The 18,625-nt window shown below is 27.8% G+C and overlaps 1 non-coding gene and 1 pseudogene across 1 annotated transcript; both read right to left on the bottom strand.

The window, feature by feature from the left end:
- Window positions 1-6,064: 6,064 nt before the first annotated feature.
- LOC107476391 (uncharacterized mitochondrial protein AtMg00370-like) lies at window positions 6,065-6,785 on the bottom strand (annotated as a pseudogene).
- A 1,626-nt stretch (window positions 6,786-8,411) lies between these two features.
- Window positions 8,412-8,485, bottom strand: TRNAR-ACG (transfer RNA arginine (anticodon ACG)). Its single transcript has one exon. It is a non-coding gene; the product is annotated as a tRNA-Arg (tRNA).
- Window positions 8,486-18,625: the final 10,140 nt, after the last annotated feature.

Genomic DNA, 18,625 nt, shown 5'->3' with positions numbered 1-18,625 from the left:
AATCGCGAAGAAAATCCAAATTCAGAGCACTAAAAACGAAGAGAAGAAGAGAAACTTACGAAGAAACAGGGATGGAGAAGAATTTCGCGTGAGTCTCTGCGATTTCAAATTTGAGTGTAATCCTTAAGAGTGTTTAAGTTTAAGTCTAATCTTATTGGAAGAAACGAAATAAAAGCCCAATATATTACATAAAGGTCCAATATATTCTATCTGGGACAATGTTTTTCACTTTTTATGTTAAATCGTATAATATAAAGTTATATTTGTGTACTATTATTTTTCAATATTTATAATTTCTACTAATAAAGAATGGATGCAACACAAAAATATTAAACAAAATAAACTCCGGTAGTCCCCAAAAAAAAAAACATAATAAACTCAGATTTATCGTGAACCCTATCATTCTTTTGTTTAATTAAGTAGTATTATTATATTTGACACAAAAAAAAGTAGTATTATTATAGGAGTTAACAAATTTTTCGGTCTATGTGCTAATTAAGTATAAACTTTATACTACTTTTTTTTATATACCTAAACTCTGTTACTTTATACCATTAGCTAGTTAGTAATTATTTGTACTTTGTAGGCTGTTAAACTAGAAAAAATATATATATAGAAAAAACGTATAATGCTTTTCTCGGTCCGAAATAAAATTAATTCATGCACTAAAATAATTATTATATTTAGACATTTTAGTAACACATTATAACAGTAAAAATAAAATATCTTTCAAATTTTTCGTTATATATTTTTTAATATATTTTTTTATTTTTCAATAAAAATGTAAAACAATTAAAAATAACATAACTCATAGATATCTAAACTAAAAATATTTTCACAATTATTTTAACTCATTATAACTCATTAAGTTCTAGTATGAAAATTTTTAAATTTTTTAATTAAAAATCCTATTACAACTACAAAAGAATTAAATTTTATTCTTATAAAACTTATCAAAATATATTTAAATTAATTAGTTTAAATAACTCTTATCTAACATAACAGGTGTTACTTGGTCGATCTATTATTTCTTGGAGAGTTAGAGTATAAGTATTCATTTGGGATTGAAAAAGAAATGTTAAATAATTAAGTTTTTTTTTTTAACTAAGTTAAACTAAATCAAATTTACTTAGGCGCACTTTTTTTGTGTTCTTCTTCTTTTTCCTCGTATTCCTTCATTATCATTATCATAGTATCTTTCTCTTTCTTCTCTTCTTTTTTCTTCTTCTTTTTTCTTTTTATTATTTTTTCTTTTTTTTAGAAAACAAAAAGAGAACAAAAAAAAGAAAATACATGACAAAAAAAAGAGTAACGAAAAAAAGAAAGAAGAAGAAGCATTTTATTTGATGTGTCACGGTTAATAAAATTTTACTGTAAAAATTAAAAAATTTATGTGTTCCAAAAGAAATTTCAATAATATTTTTTTGTTTCGTATTTTTTTCAAACTCTTTTTCTTTCTCTCCTACCTTCTTCTTCGTATCATAATCTTTTTGTTTCACACTCATAAATTTTTTTATTTCACCTTTTAAAAAGAATAAAATAAATAAATAAAAAATATCAAACAAAGAAAAAAAATAAATAAAAAAGAAGTAATTATGCAACTTTTTATTTTATCTTTTAATTTACAATAAAAACATAAAAATTATATACGAAGAAGATTGAAAAAGAATAAAAAACATTAAAAAAACTGTAACATCAAGTCCAAAAACCTTGAAAATTTTTTATGTTAAAGTTAAGAAATTTATGTCTCACAGTTAAAAATTTTTGTACTATTTTTCATGTGAAGAAGAAGCGTGTAATTCAGACTGTGGTTTATAAATTGTAACTACAGTAATTTTGTTTATTGCATGCTGATATGGATCTATTATATATTTTTAATTTTACAAACAAAATGTGTCACATGTTACTTCCTCATTGTAATTAGAATTAAATTTTTTTCTTCAAAATTAAGAAATTCTTGCCTCCTCCAAATTAATTTTACAACAAAAATGTGTCACATGTCACTCTCTTATTGCAGTTGAAATTAAATCTTTCCTTTCAAAATTAAAGAGTTCTCCCCTTTTTCATACTAATTTTACAACCAAAACGTGCCACATGTCACTCTCTCATTGCAATTGAAATCAAATCTTTCCCTCCAAAATTAAAGAGTTCTCCCCTCCTCCCTCTTCCTTTCTTTATATCTCTTATTCCTTCAACCACTCTATCTATTTTATATATCATTATTAATATCAATGACTAATTACTAATTTGACAATCAAAATATGCAACATGACATTCTTTAATTATATTAAAATTTAAATTAAAATATTAAAATTAAAATATACCTATATTATGTATCATATATTACTATTTAATTTAATAATCAAATATCTCACATGACACTCTCTTATTAAAATTGAGCGAAAATATTTTTTTCCAAAATCAATAAACTCCCTTCCTAAATTCTCTTATCCACCTCTCTCTATTTTTCTATTTTTCTCTACCATTTTTACTCTATATATAATTTATATTTTATATTAGTAATTTTGACAAATCAAAATATGTAATCCGATATTTTTTTATTACAATTAAAATAAAATTATTTCTTCCAAAACTAACAAACTATCACTGTCATTCTTCATCTTTATCTTTCTCTCTCTTTTTTTTTTCATTCTCTATTTTTTTATTTTTATAGGCTCTGTCTAACTGTCTTCATGTTTAATTAGGTTCCTTATGAATATCGATCTTCGTTTGCTTTAGTTAGAATATGTATTTATCATGAAATGCTATATAATTTATGTTTTGTATCGGTTCGATTTGACAAAATTGCGAGTGCAACATCTGCAAAGGTTCAGGTGCAACTGCTACGTAACACCGTATTTAACATGGAAATATGTCAACTATAGAGATTAGTTTATCAAATAAACCTTTTCGTTATCATTAATTAGAATATAAGAACGAGCCAATCTTGGCCTTCCTAAGCTGGTGAAAACAAAACCCTGTTCATATGACCATTTTTTATTAAGAATTTTAGTTCGTGTGTATGCTGTGCTCTGAAGTGTTTTGAGAGACATTTAGAATGAAAACAGGTTTAAATACTTTCTGTTTATTGCATGCTGATGTGAATAAAGGTGAATATGTAAGTACACTCCTAACAAAATCATTACATTTTGAATTTCAAATAAACAACTAATGTAACTACTTGTATTCATTTTTCAACCAGAATAATCAATGTCTACAAAGCTATGATCGAAACACTGGCAGTCACTTCTCAATAAAGTAACCTCTAACAGCATGCTATTCTCTTGACAAGCTATACACTCTATTCCATCTCTAACTAAAACAGAAAACATTAGATGCAATGCAATCATATTTCCTTCATGCATGCCTTTGAGACATTCGCACGTTACTATCACTTGGCAAATACACAAACTGTATAACAAATAATTCATTCAATGATCTCACAATGATCTGTAATCCTTCACCATTAAAATTTCGCTGCATAATTTTCTCGGCACTTGCTCTATCCTTGTTCCCTCTTGCCATGCTTGCCCTATACAAACCCCTGGACCTATATGACGGATATATATAACAAGTTGATCGTTGAAAGGGTACGGATGTTTAACTGCAAATACCAAAGACAACTGAAATTAAATAAATTCGGCACGTGCCAGCACCTTAAACGATGCATAGCCACCCTGTTTGTTATATGTTGTATAACCACATAACCTAGAGGACTAAATTTGTTTAGTGAAAATTAAGAAGTCTTGCTGCAGAAATTACTAAACAGTTTGGGCAGCAATTTAAAATAAAAACTGGGAGTAATCAAGACATTATTTTCGAACCAACTCATTTGTTTTATCAAATTTTAATAAGTCCATATTACTCCAAAAAATTTTAGGGAATTTGACCAAGTGGTTTGGAAGATATGAATTTTTGAAGTTTAGTGGTTGCTGTAAAATTTTTTGGTTTTCTGGTTCTACATTACCAACTTTCAGACCCTATAACTTTTGATTTTTTTGAAATTTTGAGTTGCTTTTAAACGTATTTTAAAGATCTATCAGTCTATTTTAAGTGAGTACAAATTTCATATCCATTACTATTTTGTAGAGTTAGTTATGTCCCTTGAAAATTGGGTTGTTCACAGAAAATGAAGAACTAATTTAAAGTAACAGGGCAACACTTCCAACTGACTTTTAATTAACCAAACGAGGTGCTATGGATTTAGAATTTATTTGTACTAAAACTTATTAGTTTTAAGTATATCCTCACCAAAATTTAGAAGTAATGGATTAAAATTGAATTTATTACAGATTTATCAAAAACAGGACTGCTTGTTGTATTTTTTCTGAATTCTCTTTAGTGTAGCAGCAAATTTTATTAAGTTAGCTATCTAATTCAATTCTAATCTAAACGTGGTAAAACTTGGCTTAGACCCAAAGGATATGTCCGAATTTGGCAGAATGTATGAACTTAGTTAAACAAAGGTGTGTAAGTTATCCCTAAGATACATTTAAAGTTAAAAGGTGATGCGGAGGTACGCCTAGTTTCACAGTAATGCGGAGGTACTTTTAGCTTCTTGGTGATGCGGAGGTATGCTTAGCTAAGTGGAGGAATAATGGAAACGATACTTAGAGAGAAAGAAAAGGAAAGTAATGAATGAAATAAATAAATGAGAATTGTATGTTAAACGGGTCCTGTGCCAAACTGCTAATGCGAAAGTGCCCGCCTAATTGATAGCTTGAGATTGCTAATGCGGGAATGTTCGCCTAACTGATAGCACTGTTTTTTACTGCGATACACATTAGAATGTTATTATAATGAGGCCTAATTGACACGGGTAACCGTGATGTTAAGGTGTCTAACTGACACAGTAAAGGAACCATATTCGGGGTTCACTCCGAGTAACGTTGGGTTGCGGGTAGCAACCGACGCATGAGCTCATGGCCTGTGCTAGGAACAGGCATGCATCATCTTGTTTGCGCATTTACATTTGATTGTGTTTGTTTTATTTTGTTTATTTGTGATTGTGCTGTTGTTTTGGTGATTTACTTGTGTGCTAGCTTGATGGATATTTTACTTATATTGTGGTCTTAATAATATATTTAGGAATGTTGTTTATGGATAAGGAATTGTTAATGTGATTAGGATTTTGTTTAAGTAACGTGATTTAAAGAAAGGAATTTAAAACTGATTTAAGTGAAATTGTTTTTATGATATGAAGTAGCTATTTGTATTTACTCTGTTTATTGTGGCGTTCACGTTCCCTACTGAGAATGTGTGGCTTTGTTCTCACCCCAAAGTTTTTAAAAGAACCCTTTCAGAGGTATAGACAGGATGACTAATTGAAAAGCTACGGACGAATAGAAGGCTTGTTTGGCTAGTTGCTTTTGAGTTTATTTCCCCTCACCCTTGATGTTGTAAAGTGTTGTATTTTTACAGAGGGGTAGGTTTGTATTTAAGTCTTGTATGAACTATTATTATGTATTAATATTAATTATGTGAGTATATGTTTATCTGACATAGTTGAGTTTGAAGTATATACCAAACTAAAAGAAATTTCGTTTTTCTTAAAAATTATCGACCAGTTAACGTGTAGAAGGTCAACATTAAATAGCTAATAAAAGGATAATAGAGTCGTAACGCCTTATTCTTAATACGATCATGACGTGCTAGAAGTTAAGGTGTTACACAATTCAATTCAATCTTTTCTTTAATTGCACAAATTTAAAGGCCTGCTCTTCATGTTGTTACACCTTACAAAATAATATATTATTATATTAAATTATAATTAATTATTTTTATTTATATAAAAAAATAAATTAATATTTTTACACTTTACAAAATAATTTTTGGTTGGATTGCTTATTTTTATTTAAAAGATTTAAAATGTTAACCACATTATAAAATTAACCATTGTGATGTAGTATGTTTTATTCGTTTGTGATATAACTTTTAAAATTAGTCAATATTATTATGTCGTTATTGTTTATGAAAGTAACTTCTTGTTGTTTTTTAAATTCTTTCAACATCAAAATTGTTTTTTTCAATTTCACCGTTTTCTTTACTTTTTGAACGTTTCTTTTTAAAAACAAAGGGTAAGGGTGTTCGGCCTAAATAGTATAAACACGTAAGAAATAAAAAAACACTAAAGAGTTAAGCCATAGAAGTTTAAAATTCTGATAAAATGGACTTTTTAGAGCGAATGCGTACATTAGATTTAATAACATTATTTTGTTGTATCCAGACAAATTCAATCCATTTTATAAAAAAAATGTTATCAATTAACCAACCTCCAAAACCACTTGTTGAAAACAATTTATTGTTGCATCCAAACATATAGATGTTTACTAATCTGACTAATATGGAACTTGGTAAGACAAGGAGGTTAAATAACTGAAAAATAAGATTAGTAAAGAATATTCTTTGAATGCTAAATTTAAGTATTGAATTCTTTTTCTTCTCCCCATAATTCAAAAAGTTTTTTTTATTATTGCCGAAGAAATGAAATAAAAGATAGCGTAGAGGTATAACAGTTATTATATGAGGTCTACCCAATGCTAGATGCAAAGGTGCATAATAGATCTATATGAACTGATGAGTTGTCCCGTAATAAACCCACCTGTTGCTGATAGTTTCTTCTCAGTCCCTTCTTGCATAATCTGAGCTCGAAGAAGGAAGAGATAAGAGAGCCCTATGGAGAATGTGCTCAGAAACTCATAATAGAGTTCGACCACAACGACCGGATTCATTATCTTTATGCATAAGTATACTAGATAATCCAGTATAAAAGATTGAAAAATCATCGCAAATCTCTATTTTTTATTATCTTCTATTTTTATTATCTATTGCAATCTCTGGATTATTATCTAATTTTCAATCCATATATTTATATAATGATTTTTCAACCTTCCAAATTTCTATATAAAAATAGAAAGAGATAGACTAGAAATGACATCTCTTATCTCACTGACACCAAAGAGAGGGATCTAAAACGAGTAAAATTTTGATACGGGTGGAATATAATGAAATATAGCCACTTTGAGGTTTCCTTTCAAATAAGGCATATGAATGGAGCCATTGCGAAGAAGTTCCATGAGTTACGAAGGAAACTTCAAGCTCATATTGGTCATGAGTTGAGAACGGGAATTGAACTCTATGAGATCAAATTTTCCGTTGTTCCTTATTAGCTCAATGGTAGAGTGGTCGGCTATTAATTGACTAGTTGTAGGTTCGAATCCTACTTGGGGAGGTTTGGTTCATTCCGAATTCTTGAATTCAAAATGAAAGGGTTGGGTTCGCTTTGACCGTTAAAAGTAGGTAACCCATTTCTCCTGTCTTTTGTTTGTCTCTATTGCATTCTATCTCATCGTATCCCATTCGGTTCTGCGATATTTGAGAATCGTCGTCAATACCTCGGTGTAGGTTCGGGATACTCCCTTGTTCCACAGTCCAGGGCTATTTAAACTAACAAATTCAGAATTCTCCGATGTACTAGTATTAGCAATAGCAAGTGAATCTTTGATGTAGTCATCAATTCTCCCGAGAGGCTACAATTACCGCGAGCAAACATATTAATGACGAGGAAGGCAGTTTTGCTATGCTACAAATACTTTACTTGTTCTGCTATTTCGCACAAGTCTGGCTGAGGAAGAATTACGAAGGATAAAAATATGCGAATTAAAAGTTAAAGCTTAGGACATAAATTTTTTATTTAGAAATATCCACCATTTACGAAAATTTTGTTTATTTTTTAAGAAAATAGTAAGGTAAGGCCATTCCATTTCGACAAATTAAAATACCCACATCCAAGTTCCATAGCTTTGGATCCGCTAGTCCGATCATGATTTTCTTACCCCCAGAGGTAAGGGTCCTTACCTTTTTGGCCGGTTGTGGGCGAGGAGGGATTCGAAGCCCAACACCGTGGTTCGTAGCCACGTGCTCTAATCCTCTGAGCTACAGGCCCCATTCCGTCTCCACTGGATCTGTTCCCGGAGTACCCTAAAACTAAAAAAAGGAACCTTCTCTCTCCCCATCCATTTCATTTCGGTTTAAGAAGATGTGAAAGCGCCTCTCTCTCTCTATAAGAATGGTGTGTTTCGAGGTGTGAAGTGGGCGAGAAGGGATTTCATGATTGGGGTTTTGAATAAGACGACTTTTTTCATTTTAAATTCTTATACAAGTCTGGCTGAGGAAGAATTACGAAGGGTAAAAATATGCGGATTAAAAGCTAAAGCTTAGAACATACTTTTTTTATTTAGAAATATCCACCATTTACGAAAATTTTGTTTATTTTTTAAGAAAACAATAAGGTAAGGCCATTCCATTTCGACAAAATACTCACACCCAAGTTCCATAGCTTTGGGTCCGCTAGCCCGATCATGATTTTCTTACCCCCCAGAGGTAAGGGTCCTTACCTTTTTGGCCGGTTGTGGGCGAGGAGGGATTCGAACCCCCGACACCGTGGTTCGTAGCCACGTGCTCTAATCCTCTGAGCTACAGGCCCCATCCCGTCTCCACTGGATCTGTTTCCCGGAGTACCCTAAAACTAAAAAAAGGGAACCTTCCCTCTCCCCAGCCATTTCATTTCGGCTTAAGAAGATGTGAAAGCGCCTCTCTCTCTCTCTCTATAAGAACGGTGCGTTCTGAGGTATGAAGTGGGCGAGAGGAATTTCATAATTGGGGTTTTGAATAAGACAGCTCTTTTCATTTTGAATTCTTATTACTTTTTCAATATGAAAAAGTAATAAGAGAGGTCTTATTACTTGTTTATGAAAGTAACTATTGTAAAATTAGATGTTATAAATTTCTTTCTTGATTATTAATATTTTTTAATAGTGAATTATTTTTGAATTTATAAATTTAAATAATATTATTGAAAAAAATAATAACTATATTAATTTTAATAATTTTAATTAATTAATTAAGTGGGATCACAATTTATGATGTAAAAACTAATGTAGAGTTACTTTTTATGATAGGTGGACCATAAATAAAAATTGAGATGAGTTTTCTATTGGAGATGGTCTTAATGAAACCAATAACCTAGTATAAATATAACTCTAGGGTTTTAGTTTTTCAATACACCAAAATTACTATGCAATCCTTGTCTTATCAAAAAAATAATATTCAGTCTAAAATAAGGATTTAATAGAATTTGGTCGAAGAAGATTAAAAAAGCGTACATTAGGATTATGAACTTTATAAAAAAAATTACTATTCAGTCTAAAATAAGAATTTGATAGATTTTGGTTGAAAAATATCAAAAAATCACACATTAGAATCACAAACAATAAATTAAGATGGTGATCACGAATTTAGATACGCTTTTATATTTTTAACTCTCTTTTTTAATAATTTTAACATAGATGATCTTAAAATTAAAGGATTAAAAAATTTTCAACATAATAAACAAACCACTAGATTAAATCAAATTGGTTAAATTAAGTTGTTGGTCACTAACGCAAACAAAACATGTTATATTCTTAATTTATTTTTACTACTTATACAATAGAAAAATACGCCTAACACCTTTGAATTAAACAGGAGAAAAAATTCCCTTTCAAAATTATAAGGTGATCTGGATAATACTTTGTTGGCATATATTAGTACACGTTTTCATAATCTATTATATAAAATTCAAATTTTTTCACTTAATGATGGAGCTAACGTGACATGCTTCTAAAAGTGTTTTCTGATATATTTACTTTAACTCATTAAATCAAATCAATTATAACTAAATAAATATATCAATAAATTAATTTAATTTATCTAAATCTCACACATTTTATTATATCTATTTTGTGATAATTTTTGTGGTTTTTATAAGTGTGACCTAATTAAATATACGAAGTTGTTCATATTAAGTCATTCAATTAAGTAGGTGTCATGTAATCATATAGCATGTATGTTTATATTTAGCATTTTTGTATTATAATTGGTCCCGATTCTTCTACTGATAGAAGATTCTACTTTAAGTATTTTAATAGTTTTGGTAGGCAAATTAAGTTTAAGTTTTTTTTGGATGGAGGGATTTTATTGCAACCTACAAATTGCAATTTGGGGATGTTTGCATATATCAATAAATTAATAATTGTATTCAATGAGTTCGTACTAAAATTTTAAAATACCACTGAATATAACTGAGGATTCTACATGCAACATTAAACCTGGTTTTTCTCAAATAATGTTGTTGCTGAAAACTAAACTTATAATTTGGGATGAGGCTCCAATGGTTAGTAGGTATTGCTACGAAGTACTTGATAAATGCTTGAGTGATATTATGAGATTTTCTCTAACATATAACAAAAATTTGTCCTTTGAAAAAAAAGTGGTTGTACTAGGTGGAGTCTTTAGACAAATTCTTCCTGTCATTCCATAAGGGTCGAGACAAGATACTATTCATTCAATTGTAAATTCGTCTTACTTTTGGAAGTTTGGTCTGGTGCTCAAATTAACAAAAAATATAAACTCTCTATAGGGACAACTACTTTAGATTAAGATGAGGAAAAATAATTTGATGGGTGGTTATTGAAAATTGGTAATGGTCTAATAGGTGACAATATAGATGGTGAATCTGAGATTTTCGTTTTTTGATAGTTCCAGTAAGATCCCACAATGGGATAAAGTTCGAACCAACGTATATAAGAGCATATAAGACAAGCAAAGAAAAACAACAACCCACAAAATGACCAAATAACATAACTAATCAATACTCAATCAAGCATCAATATGACTCCGAATCAATATGGAAGACTCTCAGTTCAGGTCTCTCATGTATTATCCGTGTCTCATTCTGTTGCACACATGGCTTGGCCCTTCATCCACATTCTACACTAACGCTATATCTCTCATTCTATTGCATTTAGATTCATATTCTTTCCATTGAAGACTTTTTCATTTCTCACCTTCTAAATATATCAAATAGTTGTTAAGAACATGTAACCTTAACCTTCTTTTCTTCTCTAACACTAAGAGCCTCCAGCCATGATGAGTTGAAATAGAATCTGACATCTCCTGGCCATTACTACGCAATTTGCCGTCTTTTAATGCACCTCAACCACAACTCTCAGGCCAAGTTACATGGGATATGTTTTTCGGAAGATATTGTTATTCCTTTTTTGAACTAGACATTTTATGAGTTGGTTCATTTTTTTTATCCAAATATTTTAAAAAACATGAATTCAAAATATTTTTTTAAAACTAGAACTATACTGGCTCTTACATTGGACATTATTAAAGATGTCAACAACCATTTAATGACTATTATTCTAGAGGAGAAAAAATATATCTTAATTCGAATTCATTTTGTATGAATGAAGGGAATATGGAGAGTCAACTAAATCTCTATAGTCTTAAATTATTGAATAACGTAAATTATTCTGATTTATCTCCACATAAATTAATGCTCAAGGTTGGTATTCTGGTGATTTTACTTAAGAATATTGACCAATTCAATAGTTTTTCTAAAGGTAAAAGGTTATAAGTTAGGAAGTTTAGAAATCATTAGGATGTGAAGTTTTAACGGGTCATGTTGCTTTGATTTCAATAATGAATATAGTACCAACAAATGAAACCGTCCGAGTTAGATTTCAACAAAGATAGTTTCCATAATAGTATTATTTGTTATGACAATTAATAAGTTTCATGGACAAACTTTATCTCATGTTGAATTGTACTTATCCAAACCAGTTTTTAGACGACCAATTATATGTGGCACTTTCAAAAGTTAAAAATAAGTTTAAAAGTTTTGCTCATGAATTACATAAAAATGTCTACAAATTCAACTATCAATGTTATTTATAGAAAAATCTTTGAAAAAATATATTCCTAATATAAATATTTTAATTTTTATTTTAAATTGTGTATTGAAATCAATGAATAATTATTTCACTTCAAAAGAACGTAAAATAATGATTATTCACTATTCTCAAGTTAAATTTTGATTTTGATAGTAATTTATAATTTTTTTAGGATAGTAATTATTTCGTGTATTTTTTCTTAAAATATTTAAAAATATAAATACTTTTTGTACTTTTATAAATTTTTTTGTACATAGATACATATACTAATCTATTTAATATACTAAAATTTGATTTTTCTCCAATTAATAAAGGTGAGATGTCGATTTCTCGTGACTCCGTTTTCTCTCCAAAATAAATACACTTTTCTCTATTCTAAATTATTTTATAAAAAATATCTTTATTATAATTATATTATAATTAATATTTAATAAATAATATATAATTATACTAATTTAAGAATATATCTTCGTTATAATTATATCAAATCAATATTTAATGCACTATTAAACTACTTATCAATTATAATACGTAATTACTGTACATAATAAAAAATTGCCTTAATAATAAGTAATTTACATATTTATTTTTGTTTTACTAAGGTCTATAAATAGTATTTTTTTATGGTACATGAATCTAAATTTGAGAGTCAGCTCATAATTTTATATTTAGTATTTTTTTACTACTTCATAGAATAAGAATATATTCTTCGTTTTTTATTGAAGTTGATCCGATCCTTTTAAGGTACAATTTATAATTTTTGATAATTTTTTTTATATACTCATTCTATTATATTATTCTTTTGATAATTTTTTATTTGTTGTTACTCTAAGTTATTCTTATTGTCTAATGTTCCAGTTCGATTGTCTTTTACCACAATGGTTTACATGTAATGATAGCACTATTCTCTTTTCTAAAATTATTTTTAGAAAAATGTCTTTATTATAATTATATTACAATTAGCATTTAATGAATACTGCATGATTATACTAATTTAAAAAAATATTTTTATTATAATTATATAAAATAATCTACTTAATATAGTAAAATTAGATTTTTTTTCCCAACTAATGAAAATACGGTATCAATTCCTCATGAATTCATTTTTTTTAAATAAAAGTACTATTTTTTTTCTAAATTTATTTTTTAAAAAATATCTTTATTAGAATTATATTACTATTAGCATTTAATGAATAATGTATAATTATACTAATTTAGAAAAATATCTTAATTATAATTATATAAAAAATTAAACATAAATTTATAATTCTAATTGTCATAAATATGAAATTAAGTGGTGAATTGATATTGCAATAATTAATTATTATAATTATTTTTGTACCACTAAAGGCTATATATAGTATTGAGTAAAGTATTGTTTTTGTCCCCAACTTTTGGGGTAAATATCAAAATTGTCCCTAACGCTTCAATCGTCCTATTTACGTCCTAACGTTTTTAAATTGACTCAATGTTGTCCTGCCGTTAGGGATCCGTTAATAAAATTAACGGCGGGACAAAATTGAGACGATTTTTAAACGTTAGGGACGTAAATAAGACTAAAACGTTGAGGACAAAAACGATACATAGAAATAAATTTTAATTTTATTCTTTAATAATATCAATTTTTTACTGTACATAGTATTAATTATTTTATGCTGTCAAAACTCAAAACAGGTTAAGACCAAAAACAAAGAAGTCAAAACAGGTTATAATCATTAGTTATTAATTGATACTTATTAATTATCCCATAGAATTCTCCCTTAAGAGGTTTTAAATAGGTAGTTTCTATTTGAGCTAAATTTTTTTAATTTCCTGAATACTGTTCTTACACGTATTTTCCTACATTAAGTTTACACCGTATTTTCATTGATCTGACATGGTTTGCAATTGAGTCACTACTTTTCTATGTGAACTGCATCCTTGTTTAATTTTGAACATGAAGTAGAGAGTTATGTGTAAATTATAATTATTTTAAACGGAAAACTCTGGTTATATTGACACTACTGACCCTAGTGATCACTAAAACATGTTGCACCTGAAAAACAAAAAGAGAGGTTGACAGAAGTTTGGTCTAGCTTGTTTTGCTTAAGGGTTATCTAGCCTGGTTCTGTTCCAAAAATCTCTTAAGCCATTCATGCACATCATACAATGAATTTCTCCGTCAAACTTAGCTTCAAAGCTAATAATTAAATGCATTTGTTATTCTAAAACTTAATTAAACTTATTAGTATATTGTAGGTGTTACTTATTATTGAGTGTCTAGTTAGTACCACTATATATTAACTTCTTCTTTTTAAAGTCACTAATAATGCACCTATTAAATTAAAAGTGTTGATTTCTTTATTTGTTTAATAAAAACTATTCCTTTAATATTTTCTAGCTTCTATCCTTTCCCTCACATACAAAACTCGAACCCAAAATCTTAAGGAAAACAAATACAAAATCATCTGTACAAACTACGAGTTGAAAAAAATAAATCCGAATTCTCAACGTAACTGTTCTCCCTCATTTTTGTCGATTGTGAAAATAGTTCACATATCCCCACCCCCTCTTTTCCTTAATTCTCTCTCAAAATATTCAACTTAACTTGTATATAAAAGAATAATTACGAAGTTGACATTTTTGTCGGTGAGTATTTTTCTAAGAGAAATTGTTAAATAAGATTATTATTATTTTATTATATAGAAATGACAATAGACAAAAGAGAAATAATGGCAACAACCATTTCTTGGAGTTTTTCTTGTTGCTATCTTAGATAAAACAAAATGATATATACGACTTACGTATTTTATACTCAAATGCAAAATAATAATGCTACAATATCTGAATGGATAATTAAATTTTACAAGATTCCAATTGTTTTAAAATATTTTTTCTCTTTTTTCGTACCAGATCCCACTAAGGAGACAATAGTCTATTTGTACAATGTGTATAATGAGTTATTAAATTACAAAATGAGCATCTCCTATATTATCTAGAATAACCATCCGAGTACTAGGGATAATAAATATCTTCCCAAAAATTTAAACTAATTTTGAGGTTCACCAAGAATTGAACTCTTAACCTTTCGGATCTAAGGCTCTAATACCATGTCATGATACCATTCATCCAAAAAATTTCAGCTGATGGAAAAAGGTAACACTAATGGCTATATCTCTAATACTCCATAAACCTTCATTATACACATTGTACAAATATTCCATTAACTCCTCATACTTTTCCTTTCCTACCACAATAATACTCTTTCTGTGAATTTAAAATTTCAAGTACATTCATAACTCAACTAATTTAAGTATATATTTTAAAATTTTTTTAAATATATTCTGTAATTCAGTAATTTATAAAAAATATAATATATAATATATAATTAAAATCAATAATTAAAAAACACTAAATACCAGTATACCATATACTTACAAACTTTCCACATATTTATATATAGTTTGTGCAACAATACATTGAACTCAATGAAATTTATAGCACAAAACTCTCATGTTTCTTGAAACAATGGAACTAATTAATTAGTATTGGTGGTGAGATTGAGTCTAGGTGCAATGCATTATTGTTTAATTTGGCAACTTCCGAGTGAGACGCATGGTCCTGCATCAACAAATTGTTCCTCCTCTTTCCGAACTAAACAACAAAATCTAAGAAGGGGTTTGTGTGGTAGTAATCTTCTTCTTTGGAGAGACAAAAATCTATGATATATGATCAATATCCTTTTATTCTTGCCTAATTCGATATGTTGCTAGGAGATATGCATGTGCGCATGCATGCCTTTTATCTAATTTATTCACTTCTATTCTTCCTCTTTTGCAAATAGTTTCTAGCTACTAATATTTTACAAAATTTGTAATCATATCAGGCTCGTCTCTCTTCTTCTTTTTAACTATTGAGAAGGAATGATTTGCTTTCCTCTACTTTCACTCATTGTTTATAACTAATAGATAGATAAATAAAAATAGAAATAATGTTCGTAAGTTATATTTTGGCGAGTGAATCTTACCTTAAAACTTAAATATAATTATTTTGTATCATAATTATTAGAAACCATAATATTATATTTAATACTAGCTAGTTCGTAAAGTGACATTGGTTATCTAGAAGCTTATTTTCTTGCACCCGCTGTAATAATTAACTATGCATGTATATAAGGCCTTACTTTTGAAACACATGTTTTACATGTTTGATTTCTCGATATATATCCAGGTGGGGGCGAGTGGAGACCTCGGCTCCAACTTTTTTTTTTTAAAATTAATAATAGTAAATTATTAAGTATGATTTAATTATTTAAAAATTTTATTTAATATTTAGTCTAATATAAATAAAGGTAAAGTCTATTTTTTGTTCCTGAAGTTTAACAAAAATTTTAAAAATATCTCTAAGTTTTATTTTGTTTTTATTTTGTCCCAAAAATTTTTGATTTGCATCAAAAATATCTCTCTAACGGCTAATTTTTTAAAAAATTTAAGACCGATTCAACAACAATTTCATAAAAATAACCCCTCAACTCAAGCAAATCAAACATAATTTTCATGAATTATTATTAGATTGGTCTTAAATTTTTTAAAAATTTAGCCGTCGAAGATATATTTGATGCAAATTGAAAATTTTTGGGACAAAATTAAAACAAAATAAAACTTAGGGGTATTTTTGAAACTTTTTTGTCAAACTTTAGGAACAAAAAGTATACTTTATCCTATAAATAATAATTTAGTCCAACCTAAATATTAATGATTTTTAATATCTAAAAAATAAGTAACAACATTAAAAAATATGAAAAAGATATTATTACTAATAATTAAAATTTTTTAAATCCCACAAAGTATATTTTTTTTCTTGTAATCGTCTTTTTTATCATTTGGTATTAATTCTCTCTGTTTCAACTACTACAATTGAAAGATCTTTTTTAGTTATGAATATTGTGAAGAATGACTCCGAAATAAAACAAAAAATAAATTTTTTGTTAATTGTCTTTTAATTATATTTAAAAAAATTGCTAAAAAATTTGACACAAATTCTATTACCGATGAATTTTATAATGCCAAGAATCGACTACTTCATTAATAAAACATATACACATATTTTTTAATTTGCACTTTAAAATATATTTTCTATTGATATATTTTTCTAATATATTTTATATTATATAATTTTTTACATAATTTTTTAATATTATATATATTATTGTCCCATAATAATATTTCTGGATTAGTGTCTCCGTATATATCGAGAAAGATGGAAATGATATGATCATACATTATTAGGCTCTTATTTATAATTTATTATTATTTTTTTCAAGTATTAATTTAATGGGATAAGTAGTTAGGGAAGAAACAACCGGTGGCGGTGAACGAAGTCCAACATATGATATATACCTTATTATTGTGCCCTTCATCATTCTACCTCTTCTCCATTTTCAACTAATCCATCAACCTCTTTGCCTTTATTTTAATTTTCCATCAAAATTGCTTGATAATTTCCTCCTAAAGAAACAAATAGTAACAAAAAATATAAAAAACATTTAAATATATTTATTAAATAAAAAAAATTCATAACATAATTATAAACTAAAATTTTTAACATTTTACACACAAAAAAAATTAAAAAAATCTTATCAACAAATAAGAGTAAAAAGATCTAGTTATTATTTGCTAGCAACAACATAAAATAAAAACAAAAAAAATCAAATAAAAAATATATAAAAAGAAAAATTCATAAATCTTGTACACAAGTGTTTTAAAATCCAAATCACCTTTCAAATGCTCTAAATCTCGTCTTCATCCCCACTATTCTTCTTAGATTTTTCTTTTTCTTCTATTTTGAATTTCATCGGCTACTGTGTAACAATTAAAAGTGGTAATTATGGAGGTTTTTTTTATCTATGAGCTATAAAGATAAAAGAGTAGAGAGAAAAATGAAAATTTATATTTTAGATAGAGAAAAATAAATAAAAACAGTGAATATATATTGTGAGAAGAAGTGTGAAATTTTTATATATAGAAATTAAAGAAAAAATGAGATTAGATAAGAGAATAGATTTAGACACATTTAACGATAAGACACTATTAATATAATGCACTTTCTTCTTGCACTTCACGAGATATAATGTAAATTTTATACATGATGTCAAAAATAATTTTCTATACGATGGCAAAAAAAAATATCCTCTTATCCCGTGTATTTGAAATTTACCAATATTAATTCCGTATCAAAATATTTCTCTTGAGATATTATTTTGATTACTATACTGATAGTATCTAGTAACCGGTCATTATTTTCTCTGAATACCTAACTTTTGGAGGTTTATTTCACACTAATATCAAGGTAATGTCAATAGCATAATTGGTCAAGTTCATGTAAGCTGCAAAAGTCTTTGGTGACGTGTCAAAGATGTGGAACGTTTTAATTTGATGATCATTGAAGTGTTATTGGTGGAACCCACAGCTTGTCCTGGTTAACCCCTCAATAATAACTTGCATTATCCAAATCTGAAACGCAACATTATTATTGGATGTCCTTCAAATCTATAGTTCTAGTTTTCCTTTTCCTTTTTTTTTTTCTCTCCGTAGAAAATAATGAATACCTATAAGCTTTTGTCCTTTATAGTGTGCTAGGGGTGTTTTATACATCGGATTCGATCATATTTACATTATTTATTTGAATCTAATTCAAAAACTATAGATATATATTCCATCCACAAGGTTCTTGAATCAGACCGGATTTAATTCGCATACTAATAGAATCGAATTGCGAATTTTATGTTGAGATTCGCATATTTGCAAAAATAAAAAAATAAATAAATAAATATTTTTTATATTTTTATTTCAATTATTAATTATCAT

Source organism: Arachis duranensis, chromosome 2 (assembly GCF_000817695.3).
Source record: "Arachis duranensis cultivar V14167 chromosome 2, aradu.V14167.gnm2.J7QH, whole genome shotgun sequence".
Lineage (NCBI taxonomy): Eukaryota > Viridiplantae > Streptophyta > Magnoliopsida > Fabales > Fabaceae > Arachis > Arachis duranensis.
This window is presented reverse-complemented; position numbering and strand designations above follow the sequence as displayed.